At 38.0% G+C, this 27,599-nt stretch overlaps 2 protein-coding genes and 1 long non-coding RNA gene across 10 annotated transcripts in view; 1 reads left to right on the forward strand and 2 right to left on the reverse strand.

Annotated features, from left to right (window-relative positions):
* The window catches only part of LOC127948886 (uncharacterized), a 55,793-nt gene extending 28,889 nt beyond the window's left edge, over positions 1–26,904 (reverse strand). The window contains exons 1-2 of one of the 2 annotated variants that reach the window (XR_008152212.1): positions 26,740–26,904; positions 21,978–22,035 (exon numbers count right to left, since the gene is read on the reverse strand). This is a non-coding gene — a long non-coding RNA (uncharacterized LOC127948886). Of the gene's footprint in view, positions 1–21,977; positions 22,036–26,739 lie in introns of those variants that run through there. The other variant, XR_008152213.1, reaches the window with a different exon arrangement.
* LOC127948884 (CD48 antigen-like) overlaps positions 1–27,599 on the reverse strand; it is a 101,061-nt gene that overhangs the window by 54,940 nt on the left and 18,522 nt on the right. The gene's annotated exons all lie outside the window — the stretch shown is intronic.
* LOC127948878 (carcinoembryonic antigen-related cell adhesion molecule 5) overlaps positions 1–27,599 on the forward strand; it is a 151,917-nt gene that overhangs the window by 43,209 nt on the left and 81,109 nt on the right. The window lies entirely within an intron of this gene.

The following is a 27,599-nucleotide window of genomic DNA, read 5'->3' on the forward strand; positions in this document are numbered from 1 at the left end:
GGCTATCCAGGGTTGTTGTTGTTGTTGTTGTTTTTAATTGCATCTGAAAATGACTTTGTGCAGCTCATTCACATTCTGGCGCAGGTCCGCCTCTCACGATGCTCAGCTGTGAATGATTTAAAGATGGGTGCGTTCGACTTGAAGCACAACCTCAGACGGTGGTATGATTTGCTGTTCTGTTTTCTTTCAGGATCAAAAATACAACAAATGAAAGTGTTTATCTGTTTTTCCAACTGATGAGAACTATGCATTTTAATTCATCAGTCAATTTTTTATTTTATTATGAGATTTTATTCTGACTCGAGCACTGATGGACCAAAGACATTTCGACATTTGAAGTAGAAATGTGAAATATAAATTCTCTGAAAATGCATTTTTTACTTACTTAAAACCACACTGGATTCTATTGGTTGTCAGTACTGCTATCATATGTACATACATGGCAAATGCTTGATGTTAGGCCAAAGTGTGTGTTTGTGTTCAGGAAGACCACCAACCACAACCCACATGATGCACTAAACACTATATATCTGTTGTGTCTGAATAAAGGTCAGTAGAGAAGATGCATATTTCAGTTGAATGAGAAAATGTATCAAAAGTAAAATGAATCTTAATATAATCTTAATATAATAATTTAGTATTTTATTTAAATACAGTCTCTGACAAAAGTATTGTTGCTTGTGTACAAATTGACCTGTAGTGCAGCTGAAATATATTTCTAATCAAGATGTTTGTTTGTTTTTTTTTTTTTGTTTTTTTTACAAGAAATTGCTTATTTTAATCCCAACAGCTTTTGTAATAATGTTTCAGTGCAAAACACATTCACAGCTTGGTAAGGCCCATTGAGTCAGTTTTTGCAAAGACATAAGTGTTGTCGCTTTGTCATATGAGCTTCACCTGTGACTAATGATGGATCAATTAGGTCTCAGGTGTGTATAAAAACAACCCCAGTACACTAGACCTTCACATCAACTGCAACTAGAACTCTGCAAATATGCCCTGAGACTTAAGTTTTGATTGTCACGAGGCTGAAGACCAGATCCACTGCTGATTTGGACCTTCAATGTGTCTCAGCGTCAAGTACAGAGGATTAAAAAAAAAACATTTGAAGACACAAGAGACGTTTTTGACAAGCCCAGGTCAGGCAGACCCCTCAAGACTGCTCGAGTGGACCGTTTGTTGGCTCGAAAATCCAAGGCCAGCCCATTTTCCACTGCAGCAGAGCTCCACAAGACCTGGTCACCTGAAGTCCCTGTGTCAACCAGAACAGTTTGTCGAATTTTGTCTCGAAATGGCCTCCATGGTCGAATCAGTGCTCAGAAGCCAGCACTAAACAAAAGACAATTGAAAAAACATGTGGCATTTGCCAAGGCCCACAGCCTGCTAAAAGGATGGATCCTGGACAAGTGGCAGAAACTGGATTTTTCAGATAATTCTTCTGTTGAATTACACAACAGTCGCCGCAAATATTGCAGGAGAACTACTGGAGCCCGCATGGATCTGAGATTAACCCAGAAAGCAGTGAAGTTTGGTGCCGGAAAAATCATGGTCTGGGGTTACATCCAGTATGGGGGTGTGGGAGATATCTGCATGGTGGAAGGCAACATCAATAGTCTAAAACACCAAGAAATCTTAGCTACCTCTTATATTCCCAACCATAAAAGAGGCCAATTTCTGCTGCAGGATGGTGCTACATCGCATACTTCCATCTCCACATCATAAATTAAAAATTTTGTCTTGTTTGTACTTTGTACTATTATTTTTTATCCAAAACAACTTCCAAATGAGGACAATGAAAGCAATCAAAATCAACAAAAGAGCAATGATATGCAACAGCTATAACATTCTAAGTTAGCTTAACGAATAAGAGTGCAAGTCTAAAAGTGACAAATATAAAGCGGAATATAATGTGCCCGTATGCGAATCTCTATATAATATAATATATGTATATATGTATGTATTTGTGTGTGTGTGTGTGTAAAGACCTCTAACACTAGCTTGCTCTATTCTTTTTTTTTTATTCTATCTTTTTTCTTTTTATTTATTGTATTACTTAAAAGCCCATGCTACGTGTACTGCGTTCAAGATAACTGAGACTTGTTATAGCACTTATATATGATTGCTCTTTTTGTTGTTTTTGATTGCTTCCACTGTCCTCATTTGTTGCTTTGGTTAAAAGCATCTGCTAAATAAATAAATGTAAATTTAATTTAAATGTAATTTAAATGTAATGTTCCACGTGCGGTTCAATATCAACCAATAAGATTCCATGTACGATGTCGCGTTTTCATTGGTCAGTTGTTGAAGCTGATTTCTGATTGGTTGTTGCCGTTTTGACAGCATTTATGCCAAGAGCAAAGAGAAAGAAATCGAACAGAAGAGTACTTGGCCATGCGCGAATGCACGGGACACAGTCTAAGCACATACAAGCTTACTTTTAAGCGAAGAGGAGAGATTCGCGATTGCACTGAACACGTTTTAAGAGCAGGCATACTCTCTGAGCGAGCCCGGAGAAAATTCTTACAAGAGCAACGTGTATCTGAGAGCGCGAGCAGAGAGAGATTCACGCTCTGCACAATATATTCCGAGCGTGAGCAGAGAGATTCGCGCTTGCGCATTATATCAATGTACTTTCGCGCTACAATAATGCGCTCTCAACATTTGACAGTGAAATAACGCCATACTAGAGGGCACATAACTCCGAAGTTATGAATTAAAGAGCCAGTAAGATGAAAATTCTAAGCTTCCTATCACTGTTTATAAGTCCTGTATGTAACCCTGATTTAATTTCAGGATTAATATTAAGAATTGTATATAGTTTTAAATTAATTATAACGTATAGTTATATGATTGTTAACTGAAAAAATTATGTAAGAGGAAAAAATAAATAAATGTGGAAGAGGAATAATTCGAATAAGACTTGAATAGAATTGACCAATGAGAGAAGACTGAGAAACTACGCCCAGCTGACTCAGTAGAAGCAGCGCAAATTAACGTAGCAACCGAGAGGAGAGCAATAAGCTAGAGCAAGTATTCTCTAAAAAAAGAAGGAAATAAGTGTAAACTTTTGATTTTGTTAAAACCGGGATTTCATGTTGGATTTCATGAAGAGACCGTCGTGTTGAAAGAATCAAGTTAATTTTATGTTCGTGTGAATGTCATTCTTGAAGTATTATCATCTGGAAATACTGGATGTGGTGAGTTATTGTTCGATTGCTGTTTATTTTGAAATAAGCACAAGATAATTGTGATTACAAATGTTTATTGAAACTGTAAGATGTTTGTGTTATTTGTATGTGATTTTGCAATGTAAAAGTTTAAAGGGGGGGTGAAATGCTCGTTTTCACTCAATATCCTGTTAATTTTGAGTACATATAGAGTAGTACTGCATCCTTCATAAATCCAAAAAGTCTTTCGTTTTATTATACTCATAAGAGAAAGATAGTCTGTACCGATTTTTTCCCGTAAAAACACGACCGGCTGGAGGCGTGATGTGTGGGCGGAGCTAAAGAATCACGAGCGCGAATAGGCTTTTGCATTGAGAGCGTTTGGAAGCTGTGACATTACCGTGAGGGAAAAACCATCATCCAAAACAAACCATGGCTTACAGTCAGATTCGGCCGTTTATTTATGATCCAGTATCAGATCCCTAGGCTGAAACTGAATGAGAGCAGCAGCAGCAACGACTCGCTCCGAGCGGGGCTCGAACCCGGGTCTCTGGCATGGGAGGGGACGCACTAACAAGGAGGCAGAGATATTTGAAGCAGTTTTACTCACCGCCTGCGGTTCCAACACACGATCGTGACCCTTTGTAAAAATAAACTCCATCCACTGGTCCCTAAATGCTGTTTTTTTTTTTTGGTAATCTGTGCAGGGTTGTCTTGCCCTGGCAACCAAAAACACACTTCTTTTGTGACTTTTCGCGACGCTCTTGCTCTGATCAGTGAATCGCTCTGATCAGTGAAATGTCTGTGCTGCTCAGCCTCTCTATACGGGAGCGCGCGCTCTTCCGGCAGAAGTGCCTTAGGACCCATATAAGGAAAATCCGCTCCATCTAAAGTCACACAGAGCCATACTCAAAAAAAACTTTCCGAAACTTGTGACAAACCGGAAGGAGTATTTTGGGAACGAAAATACTCAACGTACAACTTAATTTTTGAAACTTTGTCCATGTTTAGCATGGGAATCCAACTCTTTAACAGTGTAAAAAACTCAGTATGCATGAAATAGCATTTCACCCCCCCTTTAATCGTTTAGTTAATTAGTCTCACACAGAGCTGTAGTTCACGTGGCTTTGACGTGAAACACGTGAGCCTGAAAAAAGAGAGAGAAGTTAATGCAAAATTATTGTAAATATTGTATTATGCGAATAGTAATTGTAATATAGGGGAAATTACTTACCTAATGGACATTGAACACAGATAAATATATATTGTGTTGCGATCTCTGGCTTTTTAATAGGTCAGGTTTTTTGAATTCATCGGAAAGTTCCGTTGATGGCGAGCCACCCAATCAAACGCTAGGAGAAGAAAGAGGACAACAGAGACATCAAGTTTGTTTTTCATTCTTTTCTTCAGGAAGGATGTTTTTTTCTTTTTCTGAATGGAACTGTGAATTAACAGATGCATCGTTGGATTCAAGATAAGTGACTGAATGAAATCTGATATCAGTGATTGATTGAACTGAACTTTGATTTGCTTTCAAGAAGTTTTCCTTGAGAGGGTTATCTTATATACAGTGGATCTGGTGTTACTAGGGTGAATTCACTGTGACGGTAACAGGTGACTGTAAACCAGTGATAGCTGACTATATTTGAAGAGGTTTTTTATTTTATTTTACATTGGAAAAATGTGATTTATTTATTGTTTTTATTTTCCTATTGTTGATTTAATTATTTTCTTTTGAAAAGGCCTACTTTTATTTGGGGGAAATTATTCAAAGTAAAGTACTTACCGCATTATTGGCTCCTGTGTTCTTCAGTAAATATCCACTACCTCCAGTAGCCGTTCCTGTGATTTTCTGGTGCGCAATTAGTCTATTTAAATATAAATATATAGCTCAAAGTGTAAATAATTTAAGTACTTTTATAAATTATTTACATTTTGAGTTCTGTTATTAGAGTCTGCTAACTAATACAGACACTTAATTTTGAATCATATAATTTATATCACCCGCTACATAAAAAACTTTGGCGAGCAAGCCAGGAGGTGGTGTTTTATTACTGAAGACACACAGGGTGAGTAGATCAAAAAGGCCGTTGACAAAATGGAAGTAGTTGTCACTGAAGGTATCAAGGTCCCTAATGCAGTGATAGTTAGTGAAGTAATTGGAACTGAAGATGATGAGAAGTTACTTGAATTCTTGCAGAAATATGGGTCTATAGCTAAAGTAATTAAGGTTGAAGATCCTGAATCTGAATTTCACCTAAATTTGATTGTTGAGTTTAGCAGTGGGAATGCTATGCAAACTTTAGAGCCTGTATTACCATACACCCACAATTTGATTGACAACCCCGAAATCAGCTACGTAGTGAGGTCTATATCCAGTGTGTATACCAAACAGTTGGGAGGGGATGCCACCAGATCTTATCTTAAAGGGTTGAGAGAAATAGCAATGCTTAGTGGAGTTAACTTTGAGACAATGCTAAGTGAAATGCTAACTGAGATGAGCTCTGAAGTTCTTCCCTTGTGTGCTGAGGCAGGCACTGCTGACAAACATTCTGAAACTAATGTTGATCAGGACCAACTGGAGAAAACCACATCAGCAATGGGTGAGCCACTTTCAGCAGGAGGCCATCAAGTGACATCTGGTGCTACTTGTGTGAGTAACTCAATTCTTACTTCACCTACTGTACTGAACCCACCTGATGTACAAAGATTAGTTGTTGAGCATGTGGTGCAGACTGAGGAAGTAAATTCTCAAGCACTCACAACCACAAGGCTCAGAGCTTTCTCTGGGAGGATTCCCAGGCCTGTGAATGAGGTAGAATATGACACGTGGTGCACAAGTGTCGACTTCATCCTACGAGACCCTACCATATCTAAATTTCATGGGTCACGGAAGATTTTAGGCAGCCTTCTACCCCCGGCTGCTGACATTGTGAAGCATTTGGGCCCTGAAGCCTCTCCATGCGATTATCTGCAACTACTTGATTCAGCTTTTGGCACTGTAGAGGATGGTGACGAGCTTTTGGCTAAGTTCATGAATACTTCACAGAATGCAGTTGAAAAACCTTCAGCTTATTTATCTAGACTTCAAGCTGCACTGAGTATAGCTGTTAAGAGGGGTGGTGTCTTGTCCACTGAAGCAGACCGGCATCTGTTGAAACAATTTTGTCGGGGCTGCTGGGATAACAACCTAATAGCAGACCTAGGTCTGGAACAAAAACGTGAGAATCCTCCTTCTTTTGCACAGTTGTTACTGATGCTGCGAGTTGAAGAAGACAAATATGCGACCAAAGCAAAGCGCATGAGGCAACATTTGGCTGGAGTGAAACAGCGTGTTCAAGTCCACACTCAAAGAACATGGCTGGTTGATGAGACTGATCAACCAGGTAGTCCTGATGTGCTGTCAGTCGCATCTGAGACTAAGGAGCTAAGGAGGCAAATAGCCAGTCTTCAGAGTCAACTGGCAAGATTGACTACTAATGCTGGAGCTGTCAAGAAAACTACTCTGCCAGTCAAAGCTCGGAAAACCTCTGTAATGGAAAAGAAACCCCAGAAAACAAATTCTGAAGCTACCGCGAATGAAATGAGGAATCAAGTTGAAAAGCCCAGGCCATGGTATTGCTTCAAGTGTGGAGAAGATGGCCACATAGCAATCTCTTGCAACTCGGAACCAAATCCAAAACTTGTGGCAGAGAAACGCAAGTTACTGAAAGAGAGACAGTCCAAATGGGAGTCTCACAATGTTGTCATGAAAGAGGCTTTAAACTAGAACCGGTTCCTATTGAGGGGCGAATCGGAACTGAAATACTTAATAGTCCCACCAAGACTAAAGCTTCTACTTGCAGCCAATGCCCTAAGGATCCAAACTTGAAAGTGAAACTTCCCAAAGGTTTAGTTGGCGCTAGGTGCATTGCGCTAGTTGATATTTCAGGGCAAGAATGTCATTGCTTGATTGATACTGGTTCGCAAGTAACCACTGTTCCTTTTTCCTTTCATGCACAGTATCTGTCGGATCACCCCATTCATCCTCTCTCGGACTTACTAGAAGTAGAATGAGCAAATGGTCTTTCTGTGCCGTACCTTGGGTATGTGCACCTGAACATAACCTTTCCAGCAGAATTTGTTGGTGTCAGAACTGAGATTCCCACCGTTGCTTTGGTGGTGCCGGACATTAAGTCCCACACCCAACCTTTGGTTCTAGTCGGAACAAACACTCTGGATACTTTGTATGAAGAACATCTACAACAAAGATCCTTCCCTTTCCTTCCAGATTTGTATGGTTATATGGCTGTCCAATACACTCTTGAACTACGGCACAAACGCTGTGAAACTGGTATTCTTGGTCATGTCAGACTGAAGAGTCGGACACCTGAAGTCTTGACCGCTGGTCAAACACTTGTCTTAGAGGGTGCCATTCATGTATTGGAAACTCCAGTTGACAAATGGGTTGTGGTGGAACACTCTACTGTATCGTCCTTACCAGGGGGAGTTGTAGTGAAGTGTTGTTTACTTACTCTTCCTCCTGAGAAGTCAGGATGTCTTCCTGTGGTCCTCACTAATGAGGCCGATCATGACGTGATAATCCCACAAAGGTGCATCATTGCTGAAATGCATGCGATGGAGTCCGTGCTTTCATCTAACAGAGCCGTATCCAAGTCTGACTCGCAGAGCATTGAACCTGATATGAGTAAAAAGTCAAAGGTGACTTTGAACTTTGGTAATTCACCATTGCCACAAGAGTGGAAAGATCGAATTTCCAGGCAGCTTAACGAAATGCCTGAGGTTTTTGCCCACCATGAACTAGACTTTGGATGGACTCAGAAAGTAAAGCACCGTATCAAGCTGAATAATGAGGCCCCATTTAAGCAGAAAGCACGACCCATTCATCCGCAAGACTTTGAAGCTGTGCGAAGACATCTTCAAGAGCTTCTGTCGAGCGGTATTATCTGTGAATCAGAGTCTCCTTTTTCTTCAACCATAGTGGTGGTTAGGAAGAAGAACGGCAATATCCGACTTTGTATTGATTACAGGAAGTTGAATCTGCAAACGATAAAGGACGCATATGTCTTGCCTAACTTGGAAGAGACATTTGCAGCTCTGAATGGTTCAAAATGGTTTACCGTGCTTGACTTCAAGTCGGGATATTATCAAATTGAGGTAGAGGAAGTCGATAAACCCAAAACTGCTTTCGTGTGTCCCTTAGGATTTTGGGAATTCAATAGGATGCCTCAAGGAGTAACCAACACACCGAGTACCTTCCAACGGTTAATGGAGAAGTGCATGGGGGATATTAACTTGAAGGAAGTACTCGTGTTTCTAGATGACTTGATTGTATTTTCCAAGACCCTGGAGGAACACGAAAGGCGCTTACTACAAGTGCTTACTTGCTTGAGAGAATATGGATTGAAGCTGTCACCAGAGAAGTGTCGGTTTTTCCAAACTACTGTGAAGTACTTGGGTCACATTGTGTCCGAGCATGGAGTAGAAACTGATCCCGAGAAAATAGAGGCCATAAAGACCTGGCCACGTTCTAAAGCCCTTAAAGAGTTAAGGTCATTTTTAGGGTTTTCTGGTTACTAACGGAGATTTATAAAGGACTATTCCCAGATTGTGAAGCCCTTGAATGAATTGACCTCTGGATAACCTCCATTGAGAAAAGGTGTCAAAAAGCTTGGTAAAGACAAATCCAGTACTGCAATCCCAAAGAGCCATTTGGTGGTAGTTGGACCCCTTCTTGTCAAACAGCATTTGAAACATTGATCATCAAGCTCTCTACTGCTCCTGTCTTGGGTTTCGCTAACCCTAAGCTTCCTTACATTCTTCATACAGATGCTAGCACCTCAGGATTGGGGGCTGCCCTGTATCAAGAGCAGGACGGGCAGCAAAGAGTCATTGCTTTTGCCAGCAGGGGGCTATCCTGGAGTGAATCTCGTTACCCAGCGCACAAACGTGAATTTTTGGCGCTGAAGTGGGCGGTAACAGAGAAATTCCATGACTACCTTTACGGCAGTTCATTCACGGTTGTTACTGACAGCAATCCGTTGACTTACCTGTTGACAACTGCCAAGTTAGATGCTGTCAGCTACCGATGGCTTGCTGCTTTATCCACGTTCTCATTCACACTCCAGTACCGAGCTGGTAAGCAGAATGTTGATGCAGACAGTCTGTCCAGACGACCGCACAGGAAGTTGTCAGATGATCGACTGTCAACAAAGGAAATTGAAAGGATTGAAAAGTTTGTTCAGTATCACACAGCTGATGCCAACGCCTCCTGAATCACTGATTCTGATGTGGTTAAGCCCATTTGTGAAAAGCAGCTTGTACAGCAGAACAATGATCCTGCTTACTCCTTGGTCATGTCTCTTGCTATTCATTCCGATGCAGTACCGGACTGTTATGTGCAAGAGGATGTTCTAAATGGGTCATCAGCTATACCTCACTTGACTAAAGAAGAGCTAGCCGAAAAGCAGAGATCTGATCCAGTAATTAGGGAAGTGCTAATGTATCTGGAATCTAACACCTCCTCCTATTGTTAGGAAGGAAATTCCAGATTTATCTTTTTACCTGCGAGAGTGGGATCGCCTAGAGATGAAAGAGGGAGTTTTGCACAGAAGGCGACAGGATGGAGATTCTATCACGTACCAGTTGGTGTTGCCCAAGGAACTCAGATCCTATGCTGTAAACCAATTACATGATCAGATGGGTCATATGGGCATAGAAAGGACCCTGGATTTGGTCCGAGCGCGGTTTTATTGGCCGAGAATGGATTCTGAGGTAGAACACAGAATAAAGACCTGTAATCGCTGTGTGCGGAGGAAAGCCTTACCCCAGAGAGCCGCACCTTTGGTGAATATTCAAGCATCACGACCACTTGAACTTGTCTGTATGGATTTTCTTTCCCTCGAGCCCGATAAATGGTTCGCGATTCAGAAAGATTCAGTTTCCTTAAACCCCACCTTTCGGTAGCATACTGTGTTCTGATTGGTCAAATAACATAGTCAGGTTTGATTGGTTGTTCCGAACACAACTTCACGGTAAACAATGCGTTAGCATCTTTTTGGGGTGAATTATGTCTTATTCCTCTCATCGCGAAGCAAACAGTAAAATAAAAAACTTGAACAGTCTTGCTGCTTTTTCTTCTGTGTGGGCATATTCAAGCCACGCGCTTCAGTTTGAATCTGATGTGTCTAATGTGGTCACATTAGATATAATGAAGGGAGACGTGAAATATTGGACGTCATGTTGTTTTCATATGGATTACTTTATCACAGAATATCTGTTTTCGGCAGCACTTGTTTAGTTTTAAAGCAGACATGTCAAGCTTTCTATAGATATCTCTCTTATGTCTCTTAGTTGAGTATTCACGGAGTTACACTTCATTTTAATGACGTGTTTGTAAATGAAGATCAGCGCCGACTTTTTCGGGGTTATCAGGGGAAAATGACTCATAACGCGTACAGACATCCCAAGTCTCCCGGAAGTTCCAGGAGTCTCCCGCATTTTGAAAGCGGTTCCCTGAGACCCGCAAATTAGTTAACCCTCTGGAGTCTAAGGGTATTTTTGGGGCCTTGAGAAGTTTTGTCATGCCCTGATATTTGTGCTTTTTTCAGTTTCTTATAAATATCTAAATGGGTAAAGTCTAATATCACTGTAATCAGCACAAACTGGGCTATAATAATATGTGAAATGCATGCATGTACATGATTGTATTTTTGAGAAAAAAAAATGTTATGCATGGTTAGTGAAAAACTAAAAATGTTAAATCACTTGAATAAGGCAATAAAACACATACATAAAATTGGTTGCCGGAAAAGTTGAGAACTGGAGCTTGTAGCCTAGAATTTTTCTTTCTGAATGATGTGAAAATCATCTTGTTTACTCACTCACAGAAAACAATATATTGATTTAAATTTTCTAAAACACTTTTTGTTGGTAAAAGTCATATGCGAGTAGGCGTCAACTACCATGAATATCATTGTGATTTACACCTGAGAAGACAAAGGCCTGCATAATGAGCTGCATAATGAGCCTCTCATTCAACTGTGCCACTCTGAGGGCAAATTTTTTGGCATCCTTTCTCTAGTCACACAATCCTTCAGAAATCCTTTTAACAATCTTATTTTCTACCAAATAAACCCCATTTATTATCATTATTATCATTATTATTATTATTATTATTAATGTTGAAAAGAGCTGATAATATTTTTCAGGTTTTTTTTAGGGGGAATAAATCGAAAGAACTGCATTGTTTTTACAGTTGTTAGAGTTATCTCTATTTGTCACATTTATATTATTTACATCAAGCTTTTGAATGGTATAGTATTGTATATTGTTATTGAAACTTCATAATGTTTCACTTGATTATACATTTAGTCAGGAATTATAGTTTGGAAAAAGTATTTGGAAAAAGTCTAACTAGTAAAATGTTTACACGTTATGTGAACACTAGTACAAATAAATAAAAAGAGACTTACTCATGTTTATGATCTCTGCTGAATAAAGCGCTTCATTCTTTTTTCTGAGGAAATCCATTTCTCAAATCCTCAACCACATCACATCTTTTTGGGGTGAATTATGTCTTATTCCTCTCATCGCGAAGCAAACAGTAAAATAAAATAAAAACTTGAAGAATAGTCTCGCTGCTTTTTCTTCTGTGTGGACGTATTCAAGCCGCGCGCTTCAGTTTGAATCTGAATAGCGCGTTCAGCGCGGGGGCGTGGTCACATTAGATATAATGAGCGGAGATATGAAAAATAGACATCGCGTTGTTTTCATATGGATTACTTTATCTCAGAATATTTGTTTTCGGCAGCACTTGTTTATTTTAAAAGTAGACATTCCAGGCTTTCTATAGATATCTCTCTCATGTCTCTTCTTTGAGTATTCACGGAGTTACAGTTCATTTTAATGAAATGTTTGTACATGACGATCAGCGGAGATAAAGACTGTAGACAGCGCACCTTGTTTGTTATCTTTATTTTATAAGTGCACAAAGGTTTTTTGTTATTATGTCTGTATCCAAAAAAAACTAGACCCTTTACAGATTCGATAGATGTATTGCTCTTATCTGTACGATTAAAACTGAGAGTGTAATTTAAGTTCTTTTCAGGGTTATCAGGTGAAAATGACTCAAAACGCATATATGCGTTAATCGACTCGAAAGGGTTAAAATCTCCCGGAATCTAGACCGAGCGAGCAAAAGCGCGAATGCGAAACAGATACTGTGTTTCAAACCGTGTAGAAGGTGACTACAGCTGAGATGTATTTCTTTCCTTGGGGGGGGGGTCTTCAGGATACCTCCCTGAAATGACTTTTTGCAGGTTGGTATCTGCGTTAATCAACTCCAGAGGGTTTTAACATAATATAACTGTTAGTGCAAGCGCGACATACTGATAAGACGCTTGGGAGAAAACAAACACATAACTTCATAATCATACTTCGCGTTGTGATTCGGAGATGCTTGTTGGTCTAAATAAAGTTGGTAATGAACCCTCTTTTAATGGCCAAACGCTTTGAAAATCCCGCCTTGAACTCACGGAGGTTAGAAAAGCAGTCATCAGTGAAATGCCATTGGTTCTTCTGATCTTCATTCTTTGGCAGTGAAAATAAAACAAACTTGCCTTTACAATTAAAAACACACTGTCTCCTCGACATGATGCTCTCACACCAACCAGAGCGTCTGTGTGTGGGGTGGGGCAGGTCAGAGTTCCGTTTCTCCCAGGACGGTAGGCGGAGATTATTATGCAAAGTGTCCCTAGTGACGTACATAGAGATGGGCAAAAGATTTGAAATCTATAACACCTCGTTTCAGCGATTCAGAGTCGACTCCTTACTTTAGAAGCCAATATCTTTATAAATCGTGTACTTTTTGGTTTAATTACTTTTCACATTGTTTACACTGATGGACAGCTACATCATACACTGTAATACAGGTAATTTTTGATTTCCCATCTGTGTGGCTCTTTAAATTAAGAGGTGCAGAGCCAGTGGTGGTTTTGTAGGCAGACAACAATGCCTTAAATATTATGCAAGCAGCTTTTGGTAACCAGTGCAAATTGATAAACAAAGATAGCTTAAATTCATAAACCGGAATAAATGACCCCTGTAATTGTCAAAAAAAATGTGTGAGGAAGACATATAGTGGAGTTTGAGCTCACCAGGTGTGATGGCTTTAGATGCATCTACAAAAACACTACTGGATACTGTGGAAAGAAGGGGGTTTCCACAGCTTTCTATTCAGACAAATAGTTTGATGGATTCTATTATATGGACTGCTACAACAGAACAAATGAATCTGTGGTTTATTTATTTATTTAATTTTACTTGAATTGGCAACTGAAACTGAAAGCTAAATTAATGTTTTAGTGGATAAAGCGGTGTCTGTTTGCTAAATTGTCTTTTAACAGAAGGTTACTAGACTTATTATTATTATTATTATTATTATTTATTATTATTAATAATTATTACATTTGATGATTTAGTAGTTTGTCAACTGTATATTTTTTCTCTATCAGGCAAAACGTAGTTTTTTTTAGGGTAACACTTTACAATAACGTTTCATTTGTTGACATTGATGTATTTACTAACATTAACTATGAGCAATACATTTGATACAGTATTTATTATCACTTCACAGTGCTTTAAGTAAGGAATAATTGACGATGGGCCATTTCAATCAATCAATCACCTTTATTTATATAGTGCTTTAAACAAAATACATTGCGTCAAAGCACTGAACAACATTCATTTGGAAAACAGTGTCTCAATAATGCAAAATGATAGTTAAAGGCAGTTCATCATTGAATTCAGTTATGTCATCTCTGTTCAGTTGAAATAGTGTCTGTTTTTATTTGCAATCAAGTCAATGATATCGCTGTAGATGAAGTGACCCCAACTAAGCAAGCCAGAGGCGACAGCGGCAAGGAACCGAAACTCCATCGGTGACAGAATGGAGAAAAAAACCTTGGGAGAAACCAGGCTCAGTTGGGGGATCAGTTCTCCTCTGACCAGACGAAAACCAGTAGTTCAATTCCAGGCTGCAGCAAAGTCAGATTGTGCAGAAGAATCATCTGTTTCCTGTGGTCTTGTCCTGGTGCTCCTCTGAGACAAGGTCTTTACAGGGGATCTGTATCTGGGGCTCTAGTTGTCCTGGTCTCCGCTGTCTTTCAGGGCAGTAGAGGTCCTTTCTAGGTGCTGATCCACCATCTGGTCTGGATACGTACTGGATCCGGGTGACTGCAGTGACCCTCTGATCTGGACACAGACTGGATCTCGTGGCCACGGTGACCTCGGAACAAGAGAGAAACAGACAAATATTAGCGTAGATGCCATTCTTCTAATGATGTAGAAAGTACGGTGTTATGTGAAGTGTTTCCGGTTCCGGTTTACCTAATTAATGCAGCCTAAAAATCCTTTAAAGTATTTGGATATTAAAAGCATATTAGTATGTTATGTGTATGCCAGGTTAAAGAGATGGGTCTTTAATCTAGATTTAAACTGCAAGAGTGTGTCTGCCTCCCGAACAATGTTAGGTAGGTTATTCCAGAGTTTAGGCGCCAAATAGGAAAAGGATCTGCCGCCCGCAGTTGATTTTGATATTCTAGGTATTATCAAATTGCCTGAGTTTTGAGAACGTAGCGGACGTAGAGGAGTATAATGTAAAAGGAGCTCATTCAAATACTGAGGTGCTAAACCATTCAGGGCTTTATAAGTAATAAGCAATATTTTAAAATCTATACGATGTTTGATAGGGAGCCAGTGCAGTGTGGACAGGACCGGGCTAATATGGTCATACTTCCTGGTTCTAGTAAGAACTCTTGCTGCTGCATTTTGGACTAGCTGTAGTTTGTTTACCAAGCGTGCAGAACAACCACCCAATAAAGCATTACAATAGTCTAACCTTGAAGTCATAAATGCATGGATTAACATTTCTGCATTTGACATTGAGAGCATAGGCCGTAATTTAGATATATTTTTGAGATGGAAAAATGCAGTTTTACAAATGCTAGAAACGTGGCTTTCTAAGGAAAGATTGCGATCAAGTAGCACACCTAGGTTCCTAACTGATGACGAAGAATTGACAGAGCAACCATCAAGTCTTAGACAGTGTTCTAGGTTATTACAAGCAGAGTTTTTAGGCCCTATGATTAACACCTCTGTTTTTTCTGAATTTAGCAGTAAGAAATTACTCGATATGCTACTTTCCCGCCAAGCAATACGAAATACCTCTAGTTTTGTTTTCCTCCAGCTGCGCTCCATTTTTCGGGCTGCTCTCTTTAGGGTGCGAGTATGCTCATTATACCATGGTGTCAAACTGTTTTCCTTAACCTTCCTTAAGCGTAAAGGAGCAACTGTATTTAAAGTGCTAGAAAAGAGAGAGTCCATAGTTTCTGTTACATCATCAAGTTGTTCTGAGGTTTTGGATATGCTAAGGAATTCGGATACATCAGGAAGATAACTTAAAAAGCAGTCTTTTGTGGTAGAATTGATGGTTCTTCGATACTTGTAACAAGAAGTAGAATTTACAATTTGAAGTTTACACAGAACTAAATAATGATCTGAGATATCATCACTTGGCTGAATAATTTCAACACTATCAACATCAATTCCATGTGACAGTATTAAATCTAGAGTATGATTTCGACAATGAGTAGGTCCTGAAACATGTTGTCTAACACCAATAGAGTTCAGAATGTCTATAAATGCTGATCCCAATGCATCTTTTTCATTATCGACATGGATATTAAAATCACCAACTATTAAGACTTTATCTGCAGCCAGAACTAACTCGGATGTAAAATCACCAAACTCTTTAATAAAGTCTGTATGGTGCCCTGGTGGCCTGTATACAGTAGCCAGTACAAACATAACAGGGGATTTATCATTAACATTGGTTTCTCTGGATAATGTTATATGAAGCACCATTACTTCAAACGAGTTATACTTGAAGCCTGCCCTCTGAGAAATCCTGAAAACGTTGTTATAAATTGAAGCAACTCCTCCCCCTTTGCCTTTTAGACGCGGCTCGTGTTTATAACAATAATCTTGGGGGGTGGACTCATTTAAAATAATGTAATCATCAGGTTTTAGCCAAGTTTCTGTCAAACAGAGCACATCTATATTATGATCAGTTATCATATTATTTACAAAAAGTGTTTTCGTAGAAATGGATCTGATATTCAATAAGCCAATCTTTATCATTTGTTTATCCATATTGCATTTGTTTTTTATTTGTTGAACCTCAATTAAATTGTTAACCTTAACTTGGTTTGGACGTTTTTTGTATTTTCTAGGTCGGGGAACAGACACATAACAACAGTCTCTATAGTGTGATATCTAGGTGAAAGAGTCTCTATGTGCTGAGAATTAACTGACCTCTGTGACGGGAGGCAGCTAGCAGACAGTTTAGCCAGTCTGTCTGCTTCCTGACCTGGGCCCCAGTTAGTCAAGTATAAACACTAAGACTATGTGCCATATTTCTAGACAGAAGAGCAGCACCACCCCAGGAGGGATGAAGACCATCTCTTTTAAACAGGTCAGGTCTGCCCCAAAAGCTCGTCCAATTGTCTATGAAACCTATGTTATTCTGTGGGCACCACTTAGACATCCAGCCATTGAGTGATGCAGCAGCAATTTAATTATTAGAAACATAATGCACACCCAAGGTGGTGATGGTCATGACACTAAGCGGAGTCAATTATTACGCTTATACTACAGTTACCTCACCTCAAGACATTGATCAGCTGATATATTTAAAGGGATTCATCCGGTTTGTGTACTTAAATCACTATTGTGAGTAGGACTATTTCTTCCGCATCTCATCCAACGCCTCTTTTGCTAGTACCAAAACGTCCTTTTAAAGCTGCTAATGGAGGCTTGAGTCATTGATAGCATTCTATTCTACCCAGAAAATAATTGCACACCTCAGAACGTTTGTCAGCCAATCAGATTCAAGCATTCAAGGGCACTAGTAAGATTACGATTAATGATAAATAAACTTGCGGTGTTGATGACATCCATAACCCATGCCATGCAGATGTTTTGAAAGTACTTTCAAATGTAATTTAAAATAATATTCGTAATATCATTAAACCCATTTACCTTGGAATAATAAAATTTGGTTTTATAGGATTTTGTTGAATTTATTGCTTCCTTTTAATCTGTAGGCCTATAGCGATTGAGTGTATTTTATTTATTTTTGCTTTTTAACAGCCAGCTTTCGCATAATCTTTTGGGATGCCCCCTACCTTTTGTTTCACCACTGAGAAAACTTTTGACACAGATTTCCAGCTTGGAATCCGTTAATTCATGCAGCAACTAATTACTATGATTGACAGTGGCAACGGAATTAATCACCTGACGAGCCAATGTCAAAAATAGAGCTGTGAATCTTCATACTTCATACTAACAAAGCTACAGCAGCAACAAGTCTGTGTTGGACAAAACTTAAGTGATGTAGTTATTAAATTAAATCTAAACATTTCAAAATATTGAATGCATTATTTAATTTTTATGCCATTTTATTTAATTTATATTTAACTATATATATATATGCATTATATATTTAAATAATTCAGCATAATAGACTGTTGTCTGACCTTATTTATTTATTTATTTTTGACAAGTGACTTTGTATCTACCTGCACTTGCTATACTAATTTATACTTTAATGCGATTAAGTACTAAATTTTTTCTAAAATTATTTGTATAATAAATCAAAATATGTGAAAGAAAAAAATGGAGAAATGGCAGCTGCAGCCAATGAGTGATCTTGAAGCCCTATTGCATGGGATTAGTATTATGGGTATAATGGGGACCTCCAGTCATTTCTAATAATTGCGGAGGTTGTCTCTGATCTTAATCCCTTGTGAATTGTCTATGTCTGTAATTTGTAAATTAAAAATTCCCCTGCAAATAACCAACCCTTTTTCATCGAACACTGTGGTCCTGTGATAATATTAGTCCTGTGCGGATCAGCATCTCTGTGATTCGGCCAGTATTTGGTGGGTCGTATAGCATTTTCTGTGTTTTTTGTTTCCTGTGTGCCTTTTTAACCATCTTTTGACGAAAAATGGAGCTGCATTGGATTGTTTGATAGTATTTTGGGTTCTGTCGTATCGCTACACAATTTGCAGAAAACAGAGCTGAAAAGGTTTTGAGGTTAATGTGTAAAAAATAAACCAAGAATAATGCTTGAGATATATTTTAACCTGGTGAAATAAATGACACAGGGCATGAAACTATATAGATATAACACTAATCCTGTGTGAATATGGCTAAAACGGCAATCTCGTTGTTATAACAGTAATTTCATCTTCATTTAAAAAAGTCTTTATTTTTCGCCAAGAGACATGTCATGTTGTCTTCATGAATAAAAATGAACCTTTAATAAAGTGAATTTTACTACATAGAGTTGAGCGAATAAAGTCTTTAAAATTTTACAAGCTTTTAAAAATGTTCATATAAAGGTAAAATATTATTGATTCCAGAGAATACCATTACATTGTTGTTTAAGAGATTAGCCTAACTGGCTAAACAGATATGATAATGTTTATTTGTCAGCATTTAAATGTAAAGTTTTGTGTCTACTTTCCTGGGACTCTGCATATAAAATTATATGTTCTTTAATAACATGAAACTGTATGTTATTTCGCTATCATTATTTACCAGGTTGCAATTTTTTTTTTTTTTTCGTTTCTGATAACAATGAGGCAGGAGAGGCGGTAACACTTTAGAATAAGGTTCCATTAGTTAATGTTAGTTAACTACTTTCGTTAACATGAACTAAGCAAGAACAACCCTTCTACAGCATTTATAAGTCTTAGTTCATGTTAATTTCAACATTTACTAATGCATTATTTAAATCAAGAGTTGTGCTTGTTAACATTAGTTAATGCACTGTGAATTACCATGAACTAACAATGAATAACTGCATTTTCATTAACTAACATTAACGAAGATGAATAAATACAGTAATAAATGTATTATTAATTGTTTGTTCATGTTAATTAATACATTAACTAACATTAACTAATGGAACCTTATTCTAAAGTGTTACCGGAGAGGCTTCTGTGAGAGTCTCTATCTATAGCCAATGTAATGCATATAAAATGAGCTTCACCGGAAAATTAGGGCTGATTTATCTCTATCCGGAAGTTATAAATGGTGCTCCATTCATGTGGTTGTTTCCGGGGGAAACCACGGACTTGGCAGTGTATGAGAACAGAGTCAGTTGTGCATTTCACTGCATTGAGAGTTTGCAGCCTTTAGTTTGTTTGGTCTGCATAATCTCTGACATCTTTAGTTTATGCAAACTTTATGTTCTCTTTTCTGTTTGTGAATTGAAGTTATTTCTGTGTTGTCGAGCTGGTGGTTAAAAGTTTCTGGAATATATTTGCTGTTTTCAGAAGAACAATGAACAGTCTATTTTTATTCCTCTTTGGCTTTATTACTGCACTCACTGGTAAGTTGTGGATTCATTTTGTGTATATATTGATATTTTAATTAACTGAACTAAAACAACCCCTTTTGCAAAAAGGGTTGCCAACATCAGATGTTTTTAATGGAGTCTCTTACGCCCATCAATGCTGTATTTATTTGATAAAAAATACAAAAAACAAAACAGAAATATTGTGAAATATTATTGCAATTTCTAATATTGGTATCCAATCTCTTTATACTTTAAAACATAATTTATTTCTGTAATGTGCAGCTGTATTTTCAGCATCATTACTCCAGTCCTGAGTGTCACATTATCCTTTAGAAATCATTATTATGCTTATTTATTATCAGTGTTGAAATTGTTGTGCTGCGTAATATTTTTTGGAACCTGTTTCATAAAATAAAAAGTAATAAATAAATAAACAGAATTTATTCCAAAAAGGAATCTTTTCTAACAATATCACTTTTTTATCCACTTAATACATCCTTGCTGAATAAAAGTATTCTAAAAATTATTTAAAAAAAGAAGAAAAAATAAATAAAATAAATTTACTGACCTCAAACTTTTGAATATTATGTATACTTAACACAATTTTTTTTTTTTTTTTTTTTTTTTTTTTTTTTTTTTTTTATATCAAAGGATCATTGAAAAAATATCACAGGTCCCGAACAATACTAAGCAACATAACCGTTTCCAAATGGATTATAAATCATCATATTAGAATAATTTCTGAAGAATCATGTGACACTGAAGACTGGAGTAATGATGCTGAAAATACAGCTGAGCATCACAGAAATAAATTACACTTTAAAGTGTATTTAAATGTAAAAATGTTATGTAAAATTGCAATAATAAACTATTTCACAAAATTTACTATTTATCACTCTACATCCTAGTAGAGTGAAGTCAGCTAAAATATGCTTCATACACACACATTTTTTACACTGAAACGGAGGGTGAAAATACGTTTATAGGCAGAGATATGTAAGCCTATAAAATCCAGTCTTAAAATAAAAATAAAAACACACATAAACTACCAGTCAAAAGTTTTTGAACAGTGAGATTTTACATTTTTTAAATGTTGAAATATTTTTGCTATTTAAAATAACTGTTTTCAATTTGAATGTATTTTTACAAATTTAATTTATTCCTCTAATCAAAGCTAAATTTCTAATATTCTGATTTGCTGTTCATGAAACATTTTTTGTTTAGTTATGTACATTTTTTCAGGATTGTTTGATGAATAGAAAGATCCAAAGATCAGTATTTATATGAAATAAAAAGCTTTCGTAACATTATACATTCTACTATTCAAAATCCTTGGAGTAGATAATAAATAGTAAAAATATATTATTTCAAAATATAACTGTTTGCTATGGCAAAATAAAGACAATAGTGTCAATTTACTGTTAAAAATAAAATGATTTCAGGCGAAATTACCTGTGTTGTTATCTTTATATTAGCATTTTACTTCAATGTTGTGCCAAAACCTTCTTTGGTTTCTTTGCTGGCTCTGTCATGGCGCTGGTTGTGAGACCCAGGCTACGAGTAAAATATCCCTTTGCGTCCCAATGTGCATACTGTCCTACCTATCCACCCTAAATAGTATTGATAATTACTAATATCACATATCATTTAGGATGGATATGCACATTGGGACGCAGGCTAAGCCGGTCGGACTCTTCTGCTTTAGCTGATAGGAGGCTCAGGTAGCAGCAGCAGAAAAATTCACCTTAAGAGTTGTTCAACCACTGAAATAATTTTAGAGACATTATGGTAAGGTAAAAAAAAAAAAAAATCAGCATTGTGTTTCTTTAAATCAACCATATCGCTTTTATGTTCAATAATGGCAGAATAGAACATTTAACTGAGTTCAGCATGTTTATCTAAGGTTAATGTCTAATCAGAAACGGGCTTTTAAAAAGAAACCAACCCTGAGAAATTTGAAATAAAAGCTAATATCAATGTATTTTCTTATAGTTGCAGAGATATGTAAATCAGATCTACTGGAGGGAACGTCCTGCACCATCAAGCTTCCAACAAAATACACTGACAAATCTAATGAGATCACATGGATACATCTCTCTAGTGATGCTGTGATTCAGAGGAAAAAAGAAAGGATCAGGTCAAACACTCAAGGTCTAACAATGGAAGAAGATGGATCATTAACATTTGAAAGTGTTAGTCTGAAGAACAGCGGCATATATACATACTCTGTTTTTAATAATGACGGTACACAGATTGATGCTGGAGAAAAGGAAATTAAAGTTTATGGTAAGAGGACAAATTTCACCATAATAACAAAATAGGATTTTACATTTCTATTGTAATTTCAGTAGTAGGAATTAACCACCATGTTTCTTTCACAGCAAACGCTCCTAAACCTACTGTGAAGATCAACAACGAAGATGGGATCACTACACTCACCTGTGACTTTGGAGACCGCACAGATCTGACTGTATCCTGGTATAAAGAAGACAATATCATCCAGAATGAAAACAACCCAGAACTGCTCTTGACATCTGCTCAAAAACAGGAGAATAAACCGTACTCCTGCAGTGTGAGCAATCCTGTCAGCAAAGAGAAAAGTGATAGCATTACAGTATCATGTAAGTCATTAGACGTTTCCACTGACCGGTCGTGCTAGTGCGTGCCAGGGCCAGTCGCGTTTCTACTGTCACTTCCGGGGCTTGATCGTGCCTCGCCGGGGCTTCCTCGGGGCCAACGGCCAGGGTTTTTTGGCCCAACGAAAACCTTGGGCCAAAGCGGGACAGCTAAGGCTAGAGGAGGGGTTATGAACAAAGGCGGAGCTTCTCCGAGTCTGGAGAGCGTCAGCACCGCGGATCATTTCATAAAGATAACAGCTTTAACACCAGTAGGCTATTAAAGACATTTTAAAATAATTTGAGATCAAAACTCACTCTTAGTCAGCAGTGAGTGTTTGAAATAACTTGATCTGATGTGGATTATAATCACTAAACAAGGCAGAAATATTTATAAGCCATGTAAAAGACTATGCACGATAAATATTAACATTACCATAGTAAACATGGTTAATGCAACCACTTGGAGAAATCAGAAGTCAGCTTCTTTTTCTCTATCACAATTGTTTATTTATTTAGTAACATATATTGTCTGTCGTCTTGTCTCTTGTTTTTAGTTCCACGTAGCGCCTATCATCAAAATAAAATAATGATTTTTGTTCGGGAGCTTTCATAAAAATAGAGTCTGCGCTGCGGATCATTTCAGAAAGCTAACAGCATTAAACACTTTTTTTTAAATAAGTTAAACTCAAAACTCACTTTCAGTCAGCAAGAGTGTTTAGCAATAACTTGATCCAATGTGAAATACAATCACCAATACAAGGCAGAAATATTTATAAGCAATTCAAAAGACTGTGCACGCTGGGCATTAACATTACCATAGTAAACATGGTACATATGACCACTTGAGGAAATCAGATGTCAGCTTCTTATTCTCTATCACAATCGTGTAATTATTTAGTAACTTATATTATCTGTCATAAGTTTCGTCTCAAGAGTTTATCTCCACGTAGCCTATCATAAAAATATATTATGTTCAAGAGCTATTATAAATATAGAGATATTATCATTAATTCTAAACGTGATGTATAGGCTACGTCCTGATGAATTAAATCATTATGATCAATGTATCATTTATTCTATGAAAACATCGATGCTTTTGAATTTGAATATTTAACAAAGCATGCAAACAAACGGCCACTTTTATCATGTACATTTTGTGATCGCGCATGTTCCAGTGACTTATTCTTTAGTTTTCTAATAACTTCTCTTTGTTGGTGAAATGATGGGGTTGCGTGACGTTGTTCCTGAGAGGCGTGTAAAGGGCATGTTTTAGTGACGCGCTGCTATTAGCTCCGCCTGGCCCGTTTTAAGCCCTGGCTCGCACTGGCCCAAGAGTGTAAATGTGGCTAGTCTTATTTCATTTTCTTCTCACTCGCCGCCAGACCCCTGATCTCTCACACACTCTTGTCAAGAGCTTTGAGAAGAGCAGAAAAAAGTGGTTTTCATCTTGCCACTTTCTTGGTAAAGAAAACATATCATTAATCAAATTAATCAAAATGGATCTATTTTGGAGCCAATTTCTTCATATATATATATATATATTAGTGGTGAGCATAGATTAATTTTTTTAATCTAGATTAACCTAACTGTGATCTTGAAATTAATATAGATTAATCTAGATTAAAATGGCTCATTCGAATTCTGCCGAAGGCATTCAGAATATGTGTGTTACCCAAATAAAACTGACAAACAGTAAGTCTTTGATAAGGGGTTTATCAAGCTAGGTGGTGCATTAGAAAAGGGGCTCATCTCCTGTTTCCAAAATGCATCACAAATGATGAAATTGAAATGGTACTGAATTGGGCTCTTTCACATCTTTTTGTTTGTTCAAACTGCGATTTGTATTCATTTGTTCAGGTGCAGGAGGGAAATGGGGGGAAATTTGCAGACGAAAGCTCGGTTCAGTGTCGCTGTCCGTGATACGCGTCTCTCTCTCTCGTGTACACCGAACACAGCGCGCGAGTAACAGTTACTCCGTTCAGCTTTTCCACGTCTTGTTTTAGGATGCTTTAATGTTTAAATCGATAAGAGGTAAGGCCTAAAACACGCTTTGAAAATCCCGCCTTGAACTCACCGAGAGTAGAAAAGCAGTCATCAGTGAAATGTTGTGAACACAACAAAAGGGATTTGTTGTACTGCTCTGGTATTGTGGTAAAAATGAATTTTGGCTATTGGTTCTTCTGATCTTCATTCTCTGGCAGTGAAAATAAAACAAATTTGCCTTTACAATTAAAAACACACTGTCTCCTCGACATGATGCTAGCACACCAACCAGAGGTTCTGTGTGTGACTGTGTGGGGGGTGGGGCGGGTCAGAGCTTCGTTTCACCAAAGACGGTAGGTGGAGTTTATTATGCAAAGTGTTCTAGTGACGTACATAGAGATGGGCAAAAGATTTGAAATCTATAACGACTTGTTTCAGCGATTCAGAGTCGACTCCTTACTTTAGAAGCCAATAACTTTATAAATCGTGTACTTTTTGTTTTAATTACTTTGCACATTGTTTACACTGATGGACAGCTACAGCTACATCATACACTGTATGATGCACGGTAATTTTTGATTTCCCATCTGTGTGGCTCTTTAATAACTTACCCTTATGTCGTTCCAAACCCGTACGACCTCTGTTTATCTTCGGAACACAGTTTAAGATATTTTTGATTTTATATGAGAGCTCTCAGTCCCTCCATTAAAACTGTGTGTACGGTATACTGTCCATGTCCAGAAAGGTAAGAAAAACATCATCAAAGTAGTCCATGTGACATCAGAGGGTCAGTTAGAATTTTTTGAAGCATCGAACATAAAATTTGGTCCAAAAATAGCAAAAACTATGACTTCATTCATCATTGTCTTCTATTCCGTGTCTGTTGTGAGAGAGTTCAAAACAAAGCAGTTTGTGATATCCGGTTCGCGAACGAATCATTCGATGTAACCAAATCTTCTTGAACCAGTTCACCAAATCAAACTGAATCGTTTTAAATGGTTTGTGTCTCCAATATGCATTAATCCACAAATGACTTAAGCTGTTAACTTTTTTAATGTGGCTGACACTCCCTCCGAGTTCAAACAAACCAATATCGCTGAGTAATTAATTTACTCAAACAGTACACTGACTGAACTGCTGTGAAGAGAGAACTGAAGATGAACACCGAGCCAAGCCAGATAACGAACAAAAGATTGACTCGTTCACGAGTCAAGAACCGGTTGCATTGGTTTTCGGATCACCAGTAGTTCTTTCGGACAGTTCGATTCAATAAACTGGTTGAAGAAAACGGTTCACTTGTTATTTTTGTGCTCAATTTAATAATGCCCTTGATTCAAGCCTTTGTTTTCCCCGTGCTAATAACACTAGCACAGAATCAGTTCAGAATCAATCACCAAAAGAATCAGTTCGGTTCAGACGCTCTGTGCGTCAATCTGCTTCACACTCGAGAATGAGTCAGTCATTTGTTCATTATCTGGCTCGGCTCGGTGTCAGCCACATTACAAAAGTTAACAGCTTAAGTCATTTGCGGATTAATGCGTATTGGAGACGCAAACCGTTTAAAATGAATCAGTTCGATTTGGTGAACTGGTTCAAAAAGATCCGGTTACATCGAATGATTCGTTCGCGAACCAGATATCACAAACTGCTTTGTTTTGGACTCTCTAACAACAGACACGGAAGAGAAGACAATGCTGAATAGAGTCGTAGTTTTTGCTATTTTTGGACCAAAATGTATTTTCAATGCTTCAAAAAATTCTAACTGACCCTCTGATGTCACATGGGCTACTTTGATGATGTTTTTCTTACCTTTCTGGACATGGACAGTATACCGTACACACAGTTTCAATGGAGGGACTGAGAGTTCTTGGACTAAATCTAAAATATCTTAAACTGTGTTCCGAAGATAAACAGAGGTCTCACAGGTTTAGAACGACATGAGGGTAAGTTATTAATTACATAATTTTGATTACTGGGTGAACAAACCCTTTAAGTTAATGTCTAATCAGAAATGGGATTTTAAAAAGAAACCGACCCTGAGAAATCTGAAATAAATGCTTATATTAATGTATTTTCTTGTAGTTGCAGAGATATGTAAAACAGAACTACTCGAGGGAACGTCCTGCACCCTGAAGCTGCCTACAAGAAACAAAGAAAAATTGAATGAGATCATATGGGTCCATCTCTCTAGTGATGCTGTGATTCACAGGAAAAGTGGGACGATGAGGAAAATCACTCCAGGTCTAACAATGGAAGAAGATGGATCATTAACATTTGAAAGTGTTAGTCTGAAGAACAGCGGTAGATATACATACACTGTTTTTAATGCTGACGGTACACTGACTGATGCTGGAGAAAATGAAATTAAAGTTTATGGTAAGAGGTAAAAAATTATACCCTTCCACCGTAATAACAAAATAAGATTTTAAATACATTTTATTGTAGTTTCAGTAGTAGGAAATAAACACAATGTTTCTTTCACAGCAAAGGCTCCTAAACCTACTGTGAAGATCAGCAAAAAAGATGATGTTGTTACTCTCACCTGTGACTTTGGAGACCGTACAGATCTGACTGTATCCTGGTATAAAGAAGATAATATCATCCAGAATGAAAACAACCCAAACCTGCTCTTGACATCTGCTCAAGTACAGGAGAATAAACCGTACTCCTGCAGTGTGAGCAATCCTGTCAGCAAAGAGCAAAGCAACTGGAAAAGAGTATCATGTAAGTTCTTATTTCATGTGCTTCTCACTCGCAGCCAGACCCTGCTCTCTCACACACAATACTGGCAGGAGCTTTGTGAAGAGCTGAAAACAGTGGTTCCTCTTCAGGAACTCGAGCTGCGTCGAGAACGAATGGGGAACGCGTCCAGCATGACGTCTCTGAATAACGTGTATAATCAGTCCAATGGAAGGGTGAGATGTCATAGGCGGGTGACGTCAGAGACCAGGAAGCATAAAAGCATGAGCGGCGAAGCCGGTAATCAGACTTGTGTCTTCAGCAAGCGCTCTGTTTGTGTGTGTCAGTCAATCTGTTTGTGAGTCTTATTTAGTGTCGTTTGTCCACTGATAAACTCCATTGTCAAAGCTTCAATCAAGAGAAGTTTTGGCCGAGAGCAGGCAGCGTTCAGGCTGTGTGTTTTCCTGGCCAATAAAAAAAAATAAAAAAAAATAAAATAAAGGTAGGGACACACACAGCTCATGTGTTGTCTGCTTGAGAGTGAAGCGCGCAGTGTCAGCTCTCAAGGGAGTTGACGGCTGCGATGTGAGCCTTTGCTTCACTCTCAGAAGGCTCTTTTTGAGGAGAGAGCTTTCACTGGCATTTCTCACGGTGCCAGCCCCACTTTCGCCGAGGCGGAGCGATGGTTGTGCTCGCGAGTTTCGCTTTCGGATCTGCTGGATG

The sequence above is a fragment of the Carassius gibelio genome, chromosome B1 (genome assembly GCF_023724105.1).
Source record: "Carassius gibelio isolate Cgi1373 ecotype wild population from Czech Republic chromosome B1, carGib1.2-hapl.c, whole genome shotgun sequence".
NCBI lineage: Eukaryota > Metazoa > Chordata > Actinopteri > Cypriniformes > Cyprinidae > Carassius > Carassius gibelio.